This window comes from Salvelinus namaycush, chromosome 22, assembly GCF_016432855.1.
Source record: "Salvelinus namaycush isolate Seneca chromosome 22, SaNama_1.0, whole genome shotgun sequence".
Classification (NCBI taxonomy): domain Eukaryota; kingdom Metazoa; phylum Chordata; class Actinopteri; order Salmoniformes; family Salmonidae; genus Salvelinus; species Salvelinus namaycush.
In genome coordinates, this window is record NC_052328.1 from 31,682,158 (window position 1) to 31,691,321 (window position 9,164).

The window sequence follows — 9,164 nt, forward strand, 5'->3', positions numbered from 1 at the left end:
ATAAACAATACAAATTAACAGTAAACATTACACATACAGAAGTTTCAAAACAATAAAGACATTACAAATGTTATATTATATATACACAGTGTTGTAACAATGTACAAATGGTTAAAGCACACAAGTTAAAATAAATAAGCATAAATATGGGTTGTATTTACAATGGTGTTTGTTCTTCACTGGTTGCCCTTTTCTTGTGGCAACAGGTCACAAATCTTGCTGCTGTGATGGCACACTGTGGAATTTCTCCCAGTAGATATGGGAGTTTATCAAAATTGGATTTGTTTTCAAATTCTTTGTGGATCTGTGTAATCTGAGGGAAATATGTCTCTCTAATATGGTCATACATTGGGCAGGAGGTTAGGAAGTGCAGCTCAGTTTCCACCTCATTTTGTGGGCAGTGTGCACATAGCCTGTCTTCTCTTGAGAGCCATGTCTGCCTACGGCGGCCTTTCTCAATAGCAAGGCTATGCTCACTGAGTCTGTACATAGTCAAAGCTTTCCTTAAGTTTGGGTCAGTCACAGTGGTCAGGTATTCTGCCACTGTGTACTCTCTGTTTAGGGCCAAATAGCATTCTAGTTTGCTCTGTTTTTTTGTTAATTCTTTCCAATGTGTCAAGTAATTATCTTTTTGTTTTCTCATGATTTGGTTGGGTCTAATTGTGCTGTTGTCCTGGGGCTCTGTGGTTTGTGTTTGTGAACAGAGCCCTAGGACCAGCTTGCTTAGGGGACTCTTCTCCAGGTTCATCTCTCTGTAGGTGATGGCTTTGTTATGGAAGGTTTGGAATCGCTTCCTTTTAGGTGGTTGTAGAATTTAACGGCTCTTTTCTGGATTTTGATAATTAGTGGGTATCGGCCTAATTCTGCTCTGCATGCATTATTTGGTGTTCTACGTTGTACACGGAGGATATTTTTGCAGAATTCTGCATGCAGAGTCTCAATTTGGTGTTTGTCCCATTTTGTGAAATCTTGGTTGGTGAGCGGACCCCAGACCTCACAACCATAAAGGGCAATGACTGATTCAAGTATTTTTAGCCAGATCCTAATATGTTGAATTTTATGTTCCTTTTGATGGCATAGAATGCCCTTCTTGCCTTGTCTCAGATTGTTCACAGCTTTGTGGAAGTTACCTGTGGCGCTGATGTTTAGGCCAAGGTATGTATAGTTTGTGTGCTCTAGGGTAACGGTGTCTAGATGGAATTTGTATTTGTGTTCATGTCGACTGGACCTTTTTCGGAACACCATTATTTTGGTCTTACTGAGATTTACTGTCAGGGTCCAGATCTGGCAGAATCTGTGCAGAAGATCTAGGTGCTGCTGTAGGCCCTCCTTGGTTGGTGACCAAAGCACTAGATCATCAGCAAACAGTAGACATTTGACTTCAGATTCTAGTAGGGTGAGGCCGGGTGCTGCAGGCTTTTCTAGTGCCCTCTCCAATTTGTTGATATGTTGAAGAGGGTAGGGTTTAAGCTGTATCTCTGTCTCACCCCACGGCCCTGTGGAAAGAAATGTGTGTATGTGTTCTTTGCCTATTTTAACCGCACACTTGTTTGTGTACAGTTGAAGTCGGAAGTTTACATACACTTAGGTTGGTGTCATTAAAACTCATTTTTCAACCACTCCACAAATTTCTTGTTAACAAACTATAGTTTTGGCAAGTCGGTTTGGACATCTACTTGTGCATGACACAAGTAATTTTTCCAACAATTGTTTACAGATTGTTTCACTTATAATTCACTGTTTCACAATTCCAGTGGGTCAAACGTTTATATACACTAAATTGACTGTGCCTTTAAAAAGCTTAGAAAATTCCCGAAAATCATGGCTTTAGAAGCTTCTGATAGGCTAATTGACATCATTTGAGTCAATTGGAGGTGTACCTGTGGATATACTGTATTTCAAGGCCTACCTTCAAACTCAGTGCCTCTTCGCTTGACATCATGGGAAAATCAAAAGAAATCAGCTAAGACCTCAGAAAAAAGATTGTAGACCTCCACAAGTCTGGTTCATCCTTGGGAGCAATTTCCAAATGCCTGAAGGTACCACGTTCATCTGTACAACCAATAGTACGCAAGTATATACAGCATGGGACCACACAGCCATCATACCGCTCAGGAAGGAGATGTGTTCTGTCTCCTAGAGATGAACGTACTTTGGTGCGAAAAGTGCAAATCAATCCGAGAACAACAGCAAAGGACCCTGTGAAGATGCTGGAGGAAACGGGTACAAAATAATCTATATTCACAGTAAAATGAGTCCTATATCGACATAACCTGAAAGGCCATCTGAGCAAGGAAGAAGCCACTGCTCCAAAACCGCCATGAAAAAGCCAGACTACGGTTTGCCACTGCACATGGGGACGAAGATCGTATTTTTTCCTCTGGTCTGATAAAACAAAAATAGAACTGTTTGGCCATAATGACCATCGTTATGTCTGGAGGAAAAAGGGGGAGGCTTGTAAGCCGAAGAACACCATCCCAACCGTGAAACACGGGGGTGGCAGCAGCATGTTGTGGGGGTGCTTTGCTGCAGGAGGGATTGGTGCACTTCACAAAATAGATGGCAACATGAGGAAGGGAAATGATGTGGATATATTGAAGCAACATCTCAAGACATCAGTCAGGATGTTAAAGCTTAGTCGCAAATGGGTCTTCCAAATGGACAATGACCCCAAGCATACTTCCTAAGTTGTGGCAAAATGGCTTAAGGACAACAAAGTCAAGTTATTGGAGTGGCCATCATAAAGCCCTGATCTCAATCCTATAGAACAGGAGGCCTACAAACCTGACTCAGTTACACCAGCTCTGTCAGAAGGAATGGGCCAAAATTCACCCAACTTATTGTGGGAAGCTTGTGGAAGGCTACCCGAAATGTTTGAACCAAGTTAAACAATTTAAAGGCAATGCTACCAAATACTAATTGAGTGTATGTAAACTTCTGACCCACTGGGAATGTAATGAAAGAAATAAAAGCTGAAATAAATCATTCTCTCTACTATTATTTTGACATTTCACATCCTTAAAATGAAGTGGTGATCCTAACTGACCAAAGACAGGGCATTTTTACTAGGATTAAATGTCAGGAATTGTGGAAATCCTGAGTTTAAATGTATTTGGCTAAGGTGTATGGTAACTTTTTACTTCAACTATGTATATGTATATATTTTTTTACCCCTTTTTCTCCCTAATTTAGTGGTATCCAATTGGTAGTTAGTCTTGTCTCATCGCTGCAACTCCCGTACGGACTCGGGAGAGGCGAAGGTCGACAGCTGTGCGTCCTCCGAAACCCAACCGAGCTGCACTGCTTCTTGACACGATGCCCACTTAACCCGGAAGCCAGCCGCACCTATGTGTCAGAGGAAACACCGTACACCCAGAATCTCTAGTGGCACAGCTAGCACTGCGATGCAGTGCCTTAGACCGCTGTGGCACTCGGAAGGCCCTCGTAAACTTAACATGGGAATCATTTCTATCTGCTGCGAGGAGTGTAAGATTGTGATCACAATTCCCTCACTGGACCCAAGGGAGGACATTCAGTTGAGAGAGCCTCTTATTTTACGTGTTACCTTGGTAATAGTTAGGAAACTAAACATCATTTAAGAGTGACATATTTGATGTTAATATCACCGCAGTGATCTTGGCTTAAGAACATAACTCTCTTTTTATTCTGGTCTCCTCCCTCCAGGCCCCCCTGCATATCACCTGCCTTCAGTCAAGCTTCCGCTGGCCAAGAAGAAGAAGAAATCTAAACACTGCTTCCTCTGTGGCAAGAAGACTGGTCTGGCCACCAGCTACGAGTGCAGGTACACCTCTCAATTCTTCTATCATTCTCCCTCCCTACCTGCCTCTCTCTCCCTCATTAATCATTGTATTTCAATCTAGTCTGTTTTGTGTGTGTCTGTCCTACTCCTAGGTATGCCAGGAGTTAGTTTCATTAGTCGTATGTACTTGGATTGAGAAACTCAGTTCTGGTGACTTTTAAAAGGACGTTATACTCCCAAATGAATAAAAATGAAATGATGCTGACACAATCTAAAATATGATTTCCACGTCTAGAAATTAGCCCAATAAATTATTTTTGTGTCAATATGTAACTTGTTGGGCGACCCGACCAAATTCACATAAAAAGTGAGTTATAGATCTATCATTCTACTTTTAAGCAAGTCTACGAAGCGGTAGATCTGTTCTATGTTGCTATTTCTATGCTTCCTATTTCTATGCTTCCTGGTAAGTTTTGTTTTTGCATCTTTTACTTTCGGTTTTGACAAACCAGCTGAAACAACTATATGTTTGTTAATGATGGTACAATGATTCTCTACACTATACTAGCTTATTTTGTCACATAAACTTTTGTAGTTTTAGCAACCAGGTAATGGCGGAGCGATTTCTTCATAGTGCAACTTTAACATATTGGACCATGCATATAGCCAATGCATGGTCCATATTATTAGTTATGCTATTAGCAATAATATAGAATCTGTATTTAGTAAGCATGTCCCAAAAAACTTGCATTAACACAGTGCAATGTACTTGTAGGGTAACTTGAGGTGAAACACCACATGGGTTATCACACATCCTGCCTGTACTTCTCACACAAACCACTTCATAAAACAATTGTGTGGGTATTTGTCCTACTACTATGTATGCCAGGAATTAAAGTTTGACGTTTTATTAGTCGTATTTACTAGGGCTGGGGGTTTGAAATAATTGCACATTGTATAGTATCATTCATCAGATATTCGGATATTCAAAACACGTTTAAAAAAAAAAAGTACTTTCTAACCTGAGCATTGCTGCGTGAGGGAGAGAGGCTGGTGCGCTATTGCTGCAGCTGGCTCCGGATGTTATATGGGGTGGTGTGTGTAGCAGGGAGAGACACCCTCGCAATTCGGCTACAGCCAAGACTTGCTAACTAGTAGCAGCCACAATGTTATTTACCATCCCATATAATAGTGCCTGTCTTGACTGGAGTAACCTAGAGAAGCTATAGCTAGCCAGCCAAGCTAGCCAGGCTAATTGAGGCGCACATGCTGCGCTTTCTCTCAACCCCATTCATATAAAACAACAGCCTACCTGTTCGTTGCTCATTGTATCCTACTCCTTCTAATTGCAAACTTTTTATTTCAAAAATGTATTGCATTGCATTAGTGAACATCCTTCTCCACTTGCTACACATTGAGCCACTTTGATTGGCCAACATTAACAACAAGCTACACACTGTGAAGGCTAACGTAAACTCGTACATCGCCTTGGTCCGTACAATTGCCCTCATTTTAGCGCCCCAAAAACGTAATACTTCCAGATCAACTGTAATGTCAATACCATTGTAAAGCACAATTTCTCCCCTTTCCAACATGATCAATTACATGACCTAAATGCTGCCCGTTTCTGCATAACTCAAGCAGGCAATGAGCCCCGTCGGGTCTTTTTAAAAATGGCGGGTGGGGAAGCGAAACTAATGCGTAATAGTGAGAAGGAGAGATGTTGTGTGGGACAATTGCTTTTTTTCACTCGATCTGTCCAACTTATCACCTTATCGCCTCTAAAATGTAAATAAAACACTAAAGAATTTATATAATGTGTCATTACATACCTATTTGAAGGTTTGTGTCGAATTTGAATCGGGTTTTTAGGGAGGTGCAAAAGTGATCTTAGAAGTAAACAGCGGCTTTGAGAATGATGATCGCATGCACTGATGACGCAAAAAATGACTAGGTATCCCCCGTCACTGTCCATTTCTTGTTTTTAAACGATGAGAGAAGTGCTACACCTGGTGGAGAGAGATTGTAAGACAGATAGTTGCTGTACGTTACGACATGACACGTCACGATGTAAGGGAGGATCCGTTTTTTTCAACTTTTCTCCAATACTATGGAGCCATTACCATGTCGATCAACACTTGAATAGAAACCTAGTTCACACCCCCGATTTTGAAGTCAACACAGTCGCTACAGTCCCATTCGTTTTCTTTGTAGCCTCGTTTGAATGTTGCGGTTGCGCACATTTGTACGGAATGGGGTGAGTTTACGTTACCTGTCTTTCTATGGGGTGCACCATGCACGTCATAAAAATGTAAATGTTTGTTATTTTAGTAAATTAATTATTTGAAATGTCATGGTATATCCTTGTATGTAACAATGTCACATGGATATTTGAATTTAATGACAGCCTTTTCAGTGTTAGAGGCATTTGAATACTAACGTCCTTTCGAAAAAATTGAGCCGTGCACATTCCTAGTATGTACAGGATACACATGGTAAACACCGTCCAACAAAATGCTTAGTTGCAGGTTCCTTCTCGACAATGCAACAATAAGGAATAAGATAATAATATGAACATAAAGATAATGGCTCAATAGAATAAAATAAACGTTTTAGCATAAGTATAATACAGGAAGGCACAATTTATAGTCCAATATTTACACGTTTTGGGGAAGGGGTATTGTTCATGTCCAGGAGTTTGTCATCAACATGATATCACATCACATGCTGACTTAAGTCTCCACCACCACAACTCCATTATCACTCCCCTTCTCCCCTCTTCCCCATCTCCCCAATTCCTTTTCCTCCTTCCCTTCCTCTCCCCTCTCCTTGTCCTTGCTTAGAGAACACAGTGTGTGGTGGTGACGCAACAGAGTAACTGGAGCTGTGTAAACTCCTGGTCATAACGCTTAACTGTCTGATGTTGGAGTCACGCTGTGTGCAAAAGATTCTAATTGGACTAGATCACACAGCGCTAACTGTGATACAGTGTTACACTTGGTGTGTGTGGTTGAAAGTAGGACAGTTGCTTTGTAACACGCCCCTAGTCTGTAGTTTCCCCTTCATCTGAAAACGGATCTGAAAATATAGCTAGTCATAGTTAAATAAATGTGGAGGGTGCCCATTTTTTTCTACAGGCATTAAGACAAAGGAAAGGGGTACCTGTATATAGTATGCTTACTTTCTCTAGTTCTTTTTATTTGTGTGTTTTTGTTCTACCTTGTTATTTTTAGTACTACATTGATTACTGCATTGTTGGGTTTTGATTTCGCAAGAAAGGCATTTCACTGCACTTGTGCATGTGACATTAAAACTTTAAACTTGAGGGGAGGAATCCATTTTAGACCAATGAGATGCACCATCCCATGGTGTTATGTGTTCAGATGAAGGAAAGGAGATGGTGCACCCATGGTGTTATGAGTTAGGATGAAGGAGATGAGGACTATAGACCAGTCAAGGGGAATACTGGAAATGATGATGCAACAACTTTCAATACTGTGCCCTTGGATGACTCCTTACCCCTAGCCGCCTAGCACGAACAATCTCACACACACACACACGTTTTTTGTCTCTATTTCAGTTCCTCTGGGATGGAGAAGGGATAGAGTCTGAATAAAGCTAGATAAACAGTGCATTCGGAAAGTATTCAGACCCTTTGCAGTAAAAAAAAAACAACTGTTTTTGCTTTGTTATTATGGGGTGTTGTGTGTAGATTGAGGGGAAAAAACAAACAATTTAATACATTTTACAATAAGGCTGTAATGTAAGAAAATGTGGAAAAAGTCAAGGGGTCTGAATACTTTCCAAATGCACTGTAGCTGCAGGCTTTCAGTAAAGTGTTACCAATTGGTGTTCTACTTATTACTATTGTTTTTGATAAGTAGAATTCTGTTATTATATCATCACACTTTCAAATTCCCTCCAACTTCAGGAGGTTAAAATGGAACAATCACAGCCATACTGTCTGAATAGGGCTGTTGTGTTCTTTCTCTCAGGTGTGGTAACAACTTCTGCGCCACCCACCGCTATGCAGAGACCCATGACTGCACGTACAACTACAAGAGCGCCGGACGCCGCTTCCTCCAGGAAACCAACCCCATCGTCAATGCTCCCAAGCTGCCCAAGATCTGAGCCCCTCCCCATGTCACCCCTCTATCCCTGCACTCCTCTTTCCTCTTTGGGATGGAGGGATGAAGAGAGAGAGAAAATAACAGATGTACCTGAATGATTAAAAACAAAAAGAAAGAAGGAACTTGATCACCACTGTGTGCTTTTAAATTGACTTAACTACTTCAAAATGCCAAGTGTGAACAAAACGGAGAACACAGAATATTAGCAAATTAACTTCAGTAGCTAGGTGTTTCCTCCGCTCTGGACAATGTGAACGAACTGTTCATCCGCTTTTCCTCATACAGTAATCTTGATCGTTTTCCATAGCAGGAAAGTATTGCATGTACATTTGTAGTTTTTAAAGCAGAATGTCTGTCTATTTCATGTTTTAACAGAACAGAAGTGCACGACTCCAAGCGTATGTTATATCTTTATATTTTTTGCTTTCTTTATCAGATTGTTTCTAAAAATAGGACTGCAGATCAGTCTTTGAGAGATGCACTTTAGAATTATCATATTTATATACCAATGTTTGACTTAGACATTTTTTCGAGGGAAGGCTGTTCTGTTTTTCTTTTTGTAATGAAGTGCTTTTATGTTGTCTTACTGTATCATAATGTTTTTATATCCAGCACCTATCTCTGCTTTCCCCCGCTCCTATGGGCACATACAGTACCAGTCAAAAGTTTGAACACACCTACTCATTCAAGGGTTTTTCTTTATTTTTACTATTTTCTACATTGTAGAATAATAGTGAAGACATCAAAACTATGAAATAACACATATGGAATCATGTAGTAACCAAACAAGTGTTACACAAATCAAAATATATTTTATATTTGAGATTCTTCAAATAGCCACCCTTTCCCTTGATGACAACTTTGCATACTCTTGGCATTCTCTCAACCAGCTACACCTGGATTGCTTTTCCAACAGTCTTGAAGGAGTTCCCACATATGCTGAGCACTTGTTGGCTGCTGTTCCTTCACTCTGCAGTCCAACTCATCCCAAATCATCTCAATTGGGTTGCGGTCGGGTGAGTGCGGAGGCCACAGAATGCTGTGGTTGCCATGCTGGTTAAGTATGCCTTGAATTCTCAATAAATCACTGACACGGTCTCCAGCAATGCACCACCACACCAACTCCTCCATGCTTCATGGTGGGAACCACACATGCAGAGATCATCCGTTCACCTACTCTGCGTCACACAAAGACACGGCGGTTGGAACCAAAATCTCCAATTTGGACTCAATGGACAGATTTCCACCGGTCAAATGTCCATTGCTCGTGTTTC

General features: G+C 40.9%; 1 pseudogene; it reads left to right on the forward strand.

The window, feature by feature from the left end:
* Positions 1-8,583, forward strand: part of LOC120017965 — a 31,765-nt pseudogene extending 23,182 nt beyond the window's left edge.
* The last annotated feature ends 581 nt before the right edge of the window (positions 8,584-9,164 follow it).